This window comes from Lissotriton vulgaris, chromosome 9 (assembly GCF_964263255.1).
Source record: "Lissotriton vulgaris chromosome 9, aLisVul1.2, whole genome shotgun sequence".
Taxonomy (NCBI): domain Eukaryota; kingdom Metazoa; phylum Chordata; class Amphibia; order Caudata; family Salamandridae; genus Lissotriton; species Lissotriton vulgaris.
The window spans coordinates 848,028,142-848,043,056 of NC_141697.1; positions in this window are offsets into that span (position 1 = coordinate 848,028,142).

The following is a 14,915-nucleotide window of genomic DNA, read 5'->3' on the forward strand; positions in this document are numbered from 1 at the left end:
TCATGATAGCAGGTGGTTAAATAGAAATTCGCTGCTCAGCTGACCCGGTAGGAGCAAACGTATGCCAAAAATGTACGCAGAATGAGCTTTTCAGTGAAGAGCAGCCAGGCACATTTTAGCTAGTTTTACTTGTAAGTGGGGTTGGAAATGCTTTTCGGGCTCAGTACTGGGCTCAAACATGCAGCCCCGAGGTCTCTCATGATTGCAGCTGGTTAAATAGAAATTCGCTGCTCAGCTGACCCGGCAGGAGCAAATGTATGCCAAAAATGTACGCAGAATGAGCTTTTCAGTGACTAGCAGCCAGGCACATTTTAGCTCGTTTTACTTGTAAGTGGGGTTGGAAACGCTTTTCAGGCTCAGTACTGCGCTCAAAACATGCAGCCCTGAGGTCTCTCATGATAGCAGGTGGTTAAATAGAAATTCGTTGCTCAGCTGACCCGGCCGGAGCAAACGTATGCCAAAAATGTACGCAGAATGAGCTTTTCAGTGAAGAGCAGCCAGGCACATTCTAGCAAGTTTTACTTGTAAGTGGGGTTGGAAACACTTTTCAGGCTCAGTACTGCGCTCAAAAGATGCAGCCCTGACGTCTCTCATGATGATAGCAGGTGGTTAAGTAGAAATTTGCCACTTGGCTGACCCAGCAGGAGCAAACGTATGCCAAAAATGTACACAGAATGAGCTTTTCAGTGACTAGCAGCCAGGCACATGTTAGCTAGTTTTACTTGTAAGTGTGGTTGGAAACGCTTTTCAGGATCATTACTGGGCTCAAAACATGCAGCCCTGAGGTCTCTCATGATAGCAGGTGGTTAAATAGAAATTCGCTGCTCAGCTGACCCGGCAGGAGCAAATATATGCCAAAAATGTACGCAGAATGAGCTTTTCAGTGAATAGCAGCCAGGCACATTTTAGCTAGTTTTACTTGTAAGTGGGGTTGGAAACACTTTTCAGGCTCAGTACTGCACTCAAAACATGCAGCCCTAAGGTCTCTCATGATAGCAGGTGGTTAAGTAGAAATTTGCCACTTGGCTGACCCAGCAGGAGCAAACGTATGCCAAAAATGTACACAGAAGGAGCTTTTCAGTGAATAGCAGCCAGGCACATTTTAGCTAGTTTTACTTGTAAGTGGGGTTGGAAACGCTTTTCAGGATCAGTACTGGGCTCAAAACATGCAGCTCTGAGGTCTCTCCTGATAGGAGGTAGTTAAGTAGAACTTCGCTGCTCAGCTGACCCGGCAGGAGCAAATGTATGCCAAAAATGTACGCAGAATGAGCTTTTCAGTGACTAGCAGCCAGGCACATTTTAGCTCGTTTTACTTGTAAGTGGGGTTGGAAACACTTTTCAGGATCAGTACTGGGCTCAAAACATGCAGCCCTGAGGTCTCTCATGATAGCAGGTGGTTAAATAGAAATTCGCTGCTCAGCTGACCCGGTAGGAGCAAATGTATGCCAAAAATGTATGCAGAATGAGCTTTTCAGTAAAGAGCAGCCAGGCACATTTTAGCTAGTTTTACTTGTAAGAGGGGTTGGAAACACTTTTCAGGTTCAGTACTGGGCTCAAAACATGCAGCCCTGAGGTCTCTCATGATAGCAGGTGGTTAAATAGAAATTCGCTGCTCAGCTGACCCGGCAGGAGCAAACGTATGCCAAAAATGTAAGCAGAATGAGCTTTTCAGTGAATAGCAGCCAGGCACATTTTAGCTAGTTTTACTTGTAAGTGGGGTTGGAAATGCTTTTCAGGCTCAGTACTGGGCTCAAAAGATGCAGCTCTGAGGTCTCTCCTGATAGGAGGTAGTTAAGTAGAACTTCGCTGCTCAGCTGACCCGGCAGGAGCAAATGTATGCCAAAAATGTACGCAGAATGAGCTTTTCACTAAAGAGCAGCCAGGCACATTCTAGCAAGTTTTACTTGTAAGTGGGGTTGGAAAAGCTTTTCAGGCTCAGTACTGCGCTCAAAAGATGCAGCCCTGAGGTCTCTCATGATAGCAGGTGGTTAAATAGAAATTCGCTGCTCAGCTGACCCGGGAGGAGCAAACGTATGCCAAAAATGTACGCAGAATGAGCTTTTCAGTGAAGAGCAGCCAGGCACATTTTAGCTAGTTTTACTTGTAAGAGGGGTTGGAAATGCTTTTCAGGTTCAGTACTGGGCTCAAAACATGCAGCCCTGAGGTCTCTCATGAATAGCAGGTGGTTAAATAGAAATTCGCTGCTCAGCTGACCCGGTAGGAGCAAACGTATGCCAAAAATGTACGCAGAATGAGCTTTTCAGTGACTAGCAGCCAGGCACATTTTAGCTCGTTTTACTTGTAAGTGGGGTTAGAAACGCTTTTCAGGCTCAGTACTGCGCTCAAAACATGCAGCCCTGAGGTCTCTCATGATAGCAGGTGGTTAAAATAGAAATTCGCTGCTCAGCTGACCCGGCCGGAGCAAACATGCCAAAAATGTACGCAGAATGAGCTTTTCAGTGAATAGCAGCCAGGCACATTCTAGCTAGTTTTACTTGTAAGCGGGTTTGGAAACGCTTTTCAGGCTCAGTACTGGGCTAAAAACATGCAGGCCTGAGGTCTCATAATAGCAGGTGGTTAAATAAGAATTCGCTGCTCAGCTGACCCGGTAGGAGCAAACGTATGCCAAAAATGTACGCAGAATGAGCTTTTCAGTGAAGAGCAGCCAGGCACATTTTAGCTAGTTTTACTTGTAAGTGGGGTTGGAAACGCTTTTCAGGATCAGTACTGGGCTCAAAACATGCAGCCCTGAGGTCTCTCATGATAGCAGGTGGTTAAGTAGAAATTTGCCACTTGGCTGACCCAGCAGGAGCAAACGTATGCCAAAAATGTACACAGAATGAGCTTTTCAGTGAATAGCAGCCAGGCACATTTTAGCTAGTTTTACTTGTAAGTGTGGTTGGAAACGCTTTTCAGGATCATTACTGGGCTCAAAACATGCAGCCCTGAGGTCTCTCATGATAGCAGGTGGTTAAATAGAAATTCGCTGCTCAGCTGACCCGGCAGGAGCAAACGTATGCCAAATGTACGCAGAATGAGCTTTTCAGTGAATAGCAGCCAGGCACATTTTAGCTAGTTTTACTTGTAAGTGGGGTTGGAAACGCTTTTCAGGATCAGTACTGGGCTCAAAACATGCAGCTCTGAGGTCTCTCCTGATAGGAGGTAGTTAAGTAAAACTTCGCTGCTCAGCTGACCCGGCAGGAGCAAATGTATGCCAAAAATGTACGCAGAATGAGCTTTTCAGTGACTAGCAGCCAGGCACATTTTAGCTCGTTTTACTTGTAAGTGGGGTTGGAAACGCTTTTCAGGATCAGTACTGGGCTCAAAACATGCAGCCCTGAGGTCTCTCATGATAGCAGGTGGTTAAATAGAAATTCGCTGCTCAGCTGACCCGGCAGGAGCAAATGTATGCCAAAAATGTATGCAGAATGAGCTTTTCAGTGAAGAGCAGCCAGGCACATTTTAGCTAGTTTTACTTGTAAGAGGGGTTGGAAACACTTTTCAGGTTCAGTACTGGGCTCAAAACATGCAGCCCTGAGGTCTCTCATGATAGCAGGTGGTTAAATAGAAATTCGCTGCTCAGCTGACCCGGCAGGAGCAAACGTATGCCAAAAATGTAAGCAGAATGAGCTTTTCAGTGAATAGCAGCCAGGCACATTTTAGCTAGTTTTACTTGTAAGTGGGGTTGGAAATGCTTTTCAGGCTCAGTACTGGGCTCAAAAGATGCAGCTCTGAGGTCTCTCCTGATAGGAGGTAGTTAAGTAGAACTTCGCTGCTCAGCTGACCCGGCAGGAGCAAATGTATGCCAAAAATGTACGCAGAATGAGCTTTTCACTAAAGAGCAGCCAGGCACATTCTAGCAAGTTTTACTTGTAAGTGGGGTTGGAAACGCTTTTCAGGCTCAGTACTGTGCTCAAAAGATGCAGCCCTGAGGTCTCTCATGATAGCAGGTGGTTAAATAGAAATTCGCTGCTCAGCTGACCCGGCAGGAGCAAACGTATGCCAAAAATGTACGCAGAATGAGCTTTTCAGTGGAGAGCAGCCAGGCACATTTTAGCTAGTTTTACTTGTAAGAGGGGTTGGAAACGCTTTTCAGGTTCAGTACTGGGCTCAAAACATGCAGCCCTGAGGTCTCTCATGATAGCAGGTGGTTAAATAGAAATTCGCTGCTCAGCTAACCCGGTAGGAGCAAACGTATGCCAAAAATGTACGCAGAATGAGCTTTTCAGTGACTAGCAGCCAGGCACATTTTAGCTCGTTTTACTTGTAAGTGGGGTTGGAAATGCTTTTCAGGCTCAGTACTGGGCTCAAAAAATGCAGCTCTGAGATCTCTCCTGATAGGAGGTAGTTAAGTAGAACTTTGCTGCTCAGCTGACCCGGCAGGAGCAAATGTATGCCAAAAATGTATGCAGAATGAGCTTTTCAGTGAAGAGCAGCCAGGCACATTCTAGCAAGTTTTACTTGTATGGGGTTGGAAACGCTGTTCAGGCTCAGTACTGCGCTCAAAAGATGCAGCCCTGAGGTCTCTCATGATAGCAGGTGGTTAAAAGAAATTTGCCATTTGGCTGACCCAGCAGGAGCAAATGTATGCCAAAAATGTACACAGAATGAGCTTTTCAGTGAATAGCAGCCAGGCGCATTTTAGCTAGTTTTACTTGTAAGTGGGGTTAGAAACGCTTTTCAGGCTCAGTACTGCGCTCAAAACATGCAGCCCTGAGGTCTCTCATGATAGCAGGTGGTTAAATAGAAATTCGCTGCTCAGCTGACCCGGCCTGAGCAAACATGCCAAAAATGTACGCAGAATGAGCTTTTCAGTGAATAGCAGCCAGGCACATTCTAGCTAGTTTTACTTGTAAGCGGGTTTGGAAACGCTTTTCAGGCTCAGTACTGGGCTAAAAACATGCAGCCCTGAGGTCTCTCATAATAGCAGGTGGTTAAATAGAAATTCGCTGCTCAGCTGACCCGGTAGGAGCAAACGTATGCCAAAAATGTACGCAGAATGAGCTTTTCAGTGAAGAGCAGCCAGGCACATTTTAGCTAGTTTTACTTGTAAGTGGGGTTGGAAATGCTTTTCGGGCTCAGTACTGGGCTCAAACATGCAGCCCCGAGGTCTCTCATGATTGCAGGTGGTTAAATAGAAATTCGCTGCTCAGCTGACCCGGCAGGACCAAATATATGCCAAAAATGTACGCAGAATGAGCTTTTCAGTGAATAGCAGCCAGGCACATTTTAGCTAGTTTTACTTGTAAGTGGGGTTGGAAACACTTTTCAGGCTCAGTACTGCACTCAAAACATGCAGCCCTAAGGTCTCTCATGATAGCAGGTGGTTAAGTAGAAATTTGCCACTTGGCTGACCCAGCAGGAGCAAACGTATGCCAAAAATGTACACATAATGAGCTTTTCAGTGAATAGCAGCCAGGCACATTTTAGCTAGTTTTACTTGTAAGTGGGGTTGGAAACGCTTTTCAGGATCAGTACTGGGCTCAAAACATGCAGCTCTGAGGTCTCTCCTGATAGGAGGTAGTTAAGTAGAACTTCGCTGCTCAGCTGACCCGGCAGGAGCAAATGTATGCCAAAAATGTACGCAGAATGAGCTTTTCAGTGACTAGCAGCCAGGCACATTTTAGCTCGTTTTACTTGTAAGTGGGGTTGGAAACGCTTTTCAGGATCAGTACTGGGCTCAAAACATGCAGCCCTGAGGTCTCTCATGATAGCAGGTGGTTAAATAGAAATTCGCTGCTCAGCTGACCCGGTAGGAGCAAATGTATGCCAAAAATGTATGCAGAATGAGCTTTTCAGTGAAGAGCAGCCAGGCACATTTTAGCTAGTTTTACTTGTAAGAGGGGTTGGAAACACTTTTCAGGTTCAGTACTGGGCTCAAAAGATGCAGCTCTGAGGTCTCTCCTGATAGGAGGTAGTTAAGTAGAACTTCGCTGCTCAGCTGACCCGGCAGGAGCAAATGTATGCCAAAAATGTACGCAGAATGAGCTTTTCACTAAAGAGCAGCCAGGCACATTCTAGCAAGTTTTACTTGTAAGTGGGGTTGGAAAAGCTTTTCAGGCTCAGTACTGCGCTCAAAAGATGCAGCCCTGAGGTCTCTCATGATAGCAGGTGGTTAAATAGAAATTCGCTGCTCAGCTGACCCGGCAGGAGCAAACGTATGCCAAAAATGTACGCAGAATGAGCTTTTCAGTGAAGAGCAGCCAGGCACATTTTAGCTAGTTTTACTTGTAAGAGGGGTTGGAAACGCTTTTCAGGTTCAGTACTGGGCTCAAAACATGCAGCCCTGAGGTCTCTCATGAATAGCAGGTGGTTAAATAGAAATTCGCTGCTCAGCTGACCCGGTAGGAGCAAACGTATGCCAAAAATGTACGCAGAATGAGCTTTTCAGTGACTAGCAGCCAGGCACATTTTAGCTCGTTTTACTTGTAAGTGGGGTTAGAAACGCTTTTCAGGCTCAGTACTGCGCTCAAAACATGCAGCCCTGAGGTCTCTCATGATAGCAGGTGGTTAAATAGAAATTCGCTGCTCAGCTGACCCGGCCGGAGCAAACATGCCAAAAATGTACGCAGAATGAGCTTTTCAGTGAATAGCAGCCAGGCACATTCTAGCTAGTTTTACTTGTAAGCGGGTTTGGAAACGCTTTTCAGGCTCAGTACTGGGCTAAAAACATGCAGGCCTGAGGTCTCATAATAGCAGGTGGTTAAATAAGAATTCGCTGCTCAGCTGACCCGGTAGGAGCAAACGTATGCCAAAAATGTACGCAGAATGAGCTTTTCAGTGAAGAGCAGCCAGGCACATTTTAGCTAGTTTTACTTGTAAGTGGGGTTGGAAACGCTTTTCAGGATCAGTACTGGGCTCAAAACATGCAGCCCTGAGGTCTCTCATGATAGCAGGTGGTTAAGTAGAAATTTGCCACTTGGCTGACCCAGCAGGAGCAAACGTATGCCAAAAATGTACACAGAATGAGCTTTTCAGTGAATAGCAGCCAGGCACATTTTAGCTAGTTTTACTTGTAAGTGTGGTTGGAAACGCTTTTCAGGATCATTACTGGGCTCAAAACATGCAGCCCTGAGGTCTCTCATGATAGCAGGTGGTTAAATAGAAATTCGCTGCTCAGCTGACCCGGCAGGAGCAAACGTATGCCAAAAATGTACGCAGAATGAGCTTTTCAGTGAATAGCAGCCAGGCACATTTTAGCTAGTTTTACTTGTAAGTGGGGTTGGAAACGCTTTTCAGGATCAGTACTGGGCTCAAAACATGCAGCTCTGAGGTCTCTCCTGATAGGAGGTAGTTAAGTAGAACTTCGCTGCTCAGCTGACCCGGCAGGAGCAAATGTATGCCAAAAATGTACGCAGAATAAGCTTTTCAGTGAAGAGCAGCCAGGCACATTTTAGCTAGTTTTACTTGTAAGTGGGGTTGGAAATGCTTTTCGGGCTCAGTACTGGGCTCAAACATGCAGCCCCGAGGTCTCTCATGATTGCAGGTGGTTAAATAGAAATTCGCTGCTCAGCTGACCCGGCAGGACCAAATATATGCCAAAAATGTACGCAGAATGAGCTTTTCAGTGAATAGCAGCCAGGCACATTTTAGCTAGTTTTACTTGTAAGTGGGGTTGGAAACACTTTTCAGGCTCAGTACTGCACTCAAAACATGCAGTAAGGTCTCTCATGATAGCAGGTGGTTAAGTAGAAATTTGCCACTTGGCTGACCCAGCAGGAGCAAACGTATGCCAAAAATGTACACAGAATGAGCTTTTCAGTGAATAGCAGCCAGGCACATTTTAGCTAGTTTTACTTGTAAGTGGGGTTGGATACGCTTTTCAGGATCAGTACTGGGCTCAAAACATGCAGCTCTGAGGTCTCTCCTGATAGGAGGTAGTTAAGTAGAACTTCGCTGCTCAGCTGACCCGGCCGGAGCAAACATGCCAAAAATGTACGCAGAATGAGCTTTTCAGTGAATAGCAGCCAGGCACATTCTAGCTAGTTTTACTTGTAAGCGGGTTTGGAAACGCTTTTCAGGCTCAGTACTGGGCTAAAAACATGCAGCCCTGAGGTCTCTCATGATAGCAGGTGGTTAAATAGGAATTCGCTGCTCAGCTGACCCGGTAGGAGCAAACGTATGCCAAAAAAGTACGCAGAATGAGCTTTTCAGTGAAGAGCAGCCAGGCACATTTTAGCTAGTTTTACTTGTAAGTGGGGTTGGAAATGCTTTTCAGGCTCAGTACTGGGCTCAAAACATGCAGCCCTGAGGTCTCTCATGATAGCAGGTGGTTTAAATAGAAATTTGCTGCTCAGCTGACCCGGTAGGAGCAAACGTATGCCAAAAATGTACACAGAAGGAGCTTTTCAGTGAATAGCAGCCAGGCACATTTTAGCTAGTTTTACTTGTAAGTGGGGTTGGAAACGCTTTTCAGGATCAGTACTGGGCTCAAAACATGCAGCTCTGAGGTCTCTCCTGATAGGAGGTAGTTAAGTAGAACTTCGCTGCTCAGCTGACCCGGCAGGAGCAAATGTATGCCAAAAATGTACGCAGAATGAGCTTTTCAGTGACTAGCAGCCAGGCACATTTTAGCTCGTTTTACTTGTAAGTGGGGTTGGAAACGCTTTTCAGGATCAGTACTGGGCTCAAAACATGCAGCCCTGAGGTCTCTCATGATAGCAGGTGGTTAAATAGAAATTCGCTGCTCAGCTGACCCGGTAGGAGCAAATGTATGCCAAAAATGTATGCAGAATGAGCTTTTCAGTGAAGAGCAGCCAGGCACATTTTAGCTAGTTTTACTTGTAAGAGGGGTTGGAAACACTTTTCAGGTTCAGTACTGGGCTCAAAAGATGCAGCTCTGAGGTCTCTCCTGATAGGAGGTAGTTAAGTAGAACTTCGCTGCTCAGCTGACCCGGCAGGAGCAAATGTATGCCAAAAATGTACGCAGAATGAGCTTTTCACTAAAGAGCAGCCAGGCACATTCTAGCAAGTTTTACTTGTAAGTGGGGTTGGAAAAGCTTTTCAGGCTCAGTACTGCGCTCAAAAGATGCAGCCCTGAGGTCTCTCATGATAGCAGGTGGTTAAATAGAAATTCGCTGCTCAGCTGACCCGGCAGGAGCAAACGTATGCCAAAAATGTACGCAGAATGAGCTTTTCAGTGAAGAGCAGCCAGGCACATTTTAGCTAGTTTTACTTGTAAGAGGGGTTGGAAACGCTTTTCAGGTTCAGTACTGGGCTCAAAACATGCAGCCCTGAGGTCTCTCATGAATAGCAGGTGGTTAAATAGAAATTCGCTGCTCAGCTGACCCGGTAGGAGCAAACGTATGCCAAAAATGTACGCAGAATGAGCTTTTCAGTGACTAGCAGCCAGGCACATTTTAGCTCGTTTTACTTGTAAGTGGGGTTAGAAACGCTTTTCAGGCTCAGTACTGCGCTCAAAACATGCAGCCCTGAGGTCTCTCATGATAGCAGGTGGTTAAATAGAAATTCGCTGCTCAGCTGACCCGGCCGGAGCAAACATGCCAAAAATGTACGCAGAATGAGCTTTTCAGTGAATAGCAGCCAGGCACATTCTAGCTAGTTTTACTTGTAAGCGGGTTTGGAAACGCTTTTCAGGCTCAGTACTGGGCTAAAAACATGCAGGCCTGAGGTCTCATAATAGCAGGTGGTTAAATAAGAATTCGCTGCTCAGCTGACCCGGTAGGAGCAAACGTATGCCAAAAATGTACGCAGAATGAGCTTTTCAGTGAAGAGCAGCCAGGCACATTTTAGCTAGTTTTACTTGTAAGTGGGGTTGGAAACGCTTTTCAGGATCAGTACTGGGCTCAAAACATGCAGCCCTGAGGTCTCTCATGATAGCAGGTGGTTAAGTAGAAATTTGCCACTTGGCTGACCCAGCAGGAGCAAACGTATGCCAAAAATGTACACAGAATGAGCTTTTCAGTGAATAGCAGCCAGGCACATTTTAGCTAGTTTTACTTGTAAGTGTGGTTGGAAACGCTTTTCAGGATCATTACTGGGCTCAAAACATGCAGCCCTGAGGTCTCTCATGATAGCAGGTGGTTAAATAGAAATTCGCTGCTCAGCTGACCCGGCAGGAGCAAACGTATGCCAAAAATGTACGCAGAATGAGCTTTTCAGTGAATAGCAGCCAGGCACATTTTAGCTAGTTTTACTTGTAAGTGGGGTTGGAAACGCTTTTCAGGATCATTACTGGGCTCAAAACATGCAGCCCTGAGGTCTCTCATGATAGCAGGTGGTTAAATAGAAATTCGCTGCTCAGCTGACCCGGCAGGAGCAAATGTATGCCAAAAATGTACGCAGAATGAGCTTTTCAGTGACTAGCAGCCAGGCACATTTTAGCTTGTTTTACTTGTAAGTGGGGTTGGAAACGCTTTTCAGGATCAGTACTGGGCTCAAAACATGCAGCCCTGAGGTCTCTCATGATAGCAGGTGGTTAAATAGAAATTCGCTGCTCAGCTGACCCGGCAGGAGCAAATGTATGCCAAAAATGTACGCAGAATGAGCTTTTCAGTGACTAGCAGCCAGGCACATTTTAGCTTGTTTTACTTGTAAGTGGGGTTGGAAACGCTTTTCAGGATCAGTACTGGGCTCAAAACATGCAGCCCTGAGGTCTCTCATGATAGCAGGTGGTTAAATAGAAATTCGCTGCTCAGCTGACCCGGCAGGAGCAAACGTATGCCAAAAATGTAAGCAGAATGAGCTTTTCAGTGAATAGCAGCCAGGCACATTTTAGCTAGTTTTACTTGTAAGTGGGGTTGGAAATGCTTTTCAGGCTCAGTACTGGGCTCAAAAGATGCAGCTCTGAGGTCTCTCCTGATAGGAGGTAGTTAAGTAGAACTTCGCTGCTCAGCTGACCCGGCAGGAGCAAATGTATGCCAAAAATGTACGCAGAATGAGCTTTTCACTAAAGAGCAGCCAGGCACATTCTAGCAAGTTTTACTTGTAAGTGGGGTTGGAAACGCTTTTCAGGCTCAGTACTGTGCTCAAAAGATGCAGCCCTGAGGTCTCTCATGATAGCAGGTGGTTAAATAGAAATTCGCTGCTCAGCTGACCCGGCAGGAGCAAACGTATGCCAAAAATGTACGCAGAATGAGCTTTTCAGTGGAGAGCAGCCAGGCACATTTTAGCTAGTTTTACTTGTAAGAGGGGTTGGAAACGCTTTTCAGGTTCAGTACTGGGCTCAAAACATGCAGCCCTGAGGTCTCTCATGATAGCAGGTGGTTAAATAGAAATTCGCTGCTCAGCTGACCCGGTAGGAGCAAACGTATGCCAAAAATGTACGCAGAATGAGCTTTTCAGTGACTAGCAGCCAGGCACATTTTAGCTCGTTTTACTTGTAAGTGGGGTTAGAAACGCTTTTCAGGCTCAGTACTGCGCTCAAAACATGCAGCCCTGAGGTCTCTAATGATAGCAGGTGGTTAAATAGAAATTCGCTGCTCAGCTGACCCGGCCGGAGCAAACATGCCAAAAATGTACGCAGAATGAGCTTTTCAGTGAATAGCAGCCAGGCACATTCTAGCTAGTTTTACTTGTAAGCGGGTTTGGAAACGCTTTTCAGGCTCAGTACTGGGCTAAAAACATGCAGCCCTGAGGTCTCTCATGATAGCAGGTGGTTAAATAGGAATTCGCTGCTCAGCTGACCCGGTAGGAGCAAACGTATGCCAAAAATGTATGCAGAATGAGCTTTTCAGTGAAGAGCAGCCAGGCACATTCTAGCAAGTTTTACTTGTAAGTGGGGTTAGAAACGCTTTTCAGGCTCAGTACTGCGCTCAAAACATGCAGCCCTGAGGTCTCTAATGATAGCAGGTGGTTAAATAGAAATTCGCTGCTCAGCTGACCCGGCCGGAGCAAACATGCCAAAAATGTACGCAGAATGAGCTTTTCAGTGAATAGCAGCCAGGCACATTCTAGCTAGTTTTACTTGTAAGTGGGGTTGGAAATGCTTTTCAGGCTCAGTACTGGGCTCAAAAAATGCAGCTCTGAGATCTCTCCTGATAGGAGGTAGTTAAGTAGAACTTCGCTGCTCAGCTGACCCGGCAGGAGCAAATGTATGCCAAAAATGTATGCAGAATGAGCTTTTCAGTGAAGAGCAGCCAGGCACATTCTAGCAAGTTTTACTTGTATGGGGTTGGAAACGCTGTTCAGGCTCAGTACTGCGCTCAAAAGATGCAGCCCTGAGGTCTCTCATGATAGCAGGTGGTTAAAAGAAATTTTCCATTTGGCTGACCCAGCAGGAGCAAATGTATGCCAAAAATTTACACAGAATGAGCTTTTCAGTGAATAGCAGCCAGGCGCATTTTAGCTAGTTTTACTTGTAAGTGGGGTTAGAAACGCTTTTCAGGCTCAGTACTGCGCTCAAAACATGCAGCCCTGAGGTCTCTCATGATAGCAGGTGGTTAAATAGAAATTCGCTGCTCAGCTGACCCGGCCTGAGCAAACATGCCAAAAATGTACGCAGAATGAGCTTTTCAGTGAATAGCACCCAGGCACATTCTAGCTAGTTTTACTTGTAAGCGGGTTTGGAAACGCTTTTCAGGCTCAGTACTGGGCTAAAAACATGCAGCCCTGAGGTCTCTCATAATAGCAGGTGGTTAAATAGAAATTCGCTGCTCAGCTGACCCGGTAGGAGCAAACGTATGCCAAAAATGTACGCAGAATGAGCTTTTCAGTGAAGAGCAGCCAGGCACATTTTAGCTAGTTTTACTTGTAAGTGGGGTTGGAAATGCTTTTCGGGCTCAGTACTGGGCTCAAACATGCAGCCCCGAGGTCTCTCATGATTGCAGGTGGTTAAATAGAAATTCGCTGCTCAGCTGACCCGGCAGGACCAAATATATGCCAAAAATGTACGCAGAATGAGCTTTTCAGTGAATAGCAGCCAGGCACATTTTAGCTAGTTTTACTTGTAAGTGGGGTTGGAAACACTTTTCAGGCTCAGTACTGCACTCAAAACATGCAGCCCTAAGGTCTCTCATGATAGCAGGTGGTTAAGTAGAAATTTGCCACTTGGCTGACCCAGCAGGAGCAAACGTATGCCAAAAATGTACACAGAATGAGCTTTTCAGTGAATAGCAGCCAGGCACATTTTAGCTAGTTTTACTTGTAAGTGGGGTTGGAAACGCTTTTCAGGATCAGTACTGGGCTCAAAACATGCAGCTCTGAGGTCTCTCCTGATAGGAGGTAGTTAAGTAGAACTTCGCTGCTCAGCTGACCCGGCAGGAGCAAATGTATGCCAAAAATGTACGCAGAATGAGCTTTTCAGTGACTAGCAGCCAGGCACATTTTAGCTCGTTTTACTTGTAAGTGGGGTTGGAAACGCTTTTCAGGCTCAGTACTGCGCTCAAAACATGCAGCCCTGAGGTCTCTCATGATAGCAGGTGGTTGAATACAAATTCGCTGCTCAGCTGACCCGGCCGGAGCAAACGTATGCCAAAAATGTACGCAGAATGAGCTTTTCAGTGAAGAGCAGCCAGGCACATTCTAGCAAGTTTTACTTGTAAGTGGGGTTGGAAACACTTTTCAGGCTCAGTACTGCGCTCAAAAGATGCAGCCCTGACGTCTCTCATGATGATAGCAGGTGGTTAAGTAGAAATTTGCCACTTGGCTGACCCAGCAGGAGCAAACGTATGCCAAAAATGTACACAGAATGAGCTTTTCAGTGAATAGCAGCCAGGCACATTTTAGCTAGTTTTACTTGTAAGTGTGGTTGGAAACGCTTTTCAGGATCATTACTGGGCTCAAAACATGCAGCCCTGAGGTCTCTCATGATAGCAAGTGGTTAAATAGAAATTCGCTGCTCAGCTGACCCGGCAGGAGCAAACGTATGCCAAAAATGTACGCAGAATGAGCTTTTCAGTGAAGAGCAGCCAGGCACATTTTAGCTAGTTTTACTTGTAAGTGGGGTTGGAAATGCTTTTCGGGCTCAGTACTGGGCTCAAACATGCAGCCCTGAGGTCTCTCATGATAGCAGGTGGTTAAATAGAAATTTGCTGCTCAGCTGACCCGGTAGGAGCAAACGTATGCCAAAAATGTACGCAGAATGAGCTTTTCAGTGACTAGCAGCCAGGCACATTTTAGCTCGTTTTACTTGTAAGTGGGGTTAGAAACGCTTTTCAGGCTCAGTACTGCGCTCAAAACATGCAGCCCTGAGGTCTCTCATGATAGCAGGTGGTTAAATAGAAATTCGATGCTCAGCTGACCCGGCCGGAGCAAACATGCCAAAAATGTACGCAGAATGAGCTTTTCAGTGAATAGCAGCCAGGCACATTCTAGCTAGTTTTACTTGTAAGCGGGTTTGGAAACGCTTTTCAGGCTCAGTACTGGGCTAAAAACATGCAGCCCTGAGGTCTCTCATGATAGCAGGTGGTTAAATAGGAATTCGCTGCTCAGCTGACCCGGTAGGAGCAAACGTATGCCAAAAATGTACGCAGAATGAGCTTTTCAGTGAAGAGCAGCCAGGCACATTTTAGCTAGTTTTACTTGTAAGTGGGGTTGGAAATGCTTTTCAGGCTCGTACTGGGCTCAAAAGATGCAGCTCTGATATCTCTCCTGATAGGAGGTAGTTAAGTAGAACTTCGCTGCTCAGCTGACCCGGCAGGAGCAAATGTATGCCAAAAATGTATGCAGAATGAGCTTTTCAGTGAAGAGCAGCCAGGCACATTCTAGCAAGTTTTACTTGTATGGGGTTGGAAACGCTGTTCAGGCTCAGTACTGCGCTCAAAAGATGCAGCCCTGAGGTCTCTCATGATAGCAGGTGGTTAAAAGAAATTTGCCATTTGGCTGACCCAGCAGGAGCAAATGTATGCCAAAAATGTACACAGAATGAGCTTTTCAGTGAATAGCAGCCAGGCGCATTTTAGCTCGTTTTACTTGTAAGTGGGGTTAGAAACGCTTTTCAGGCTCAGTACTGCGCT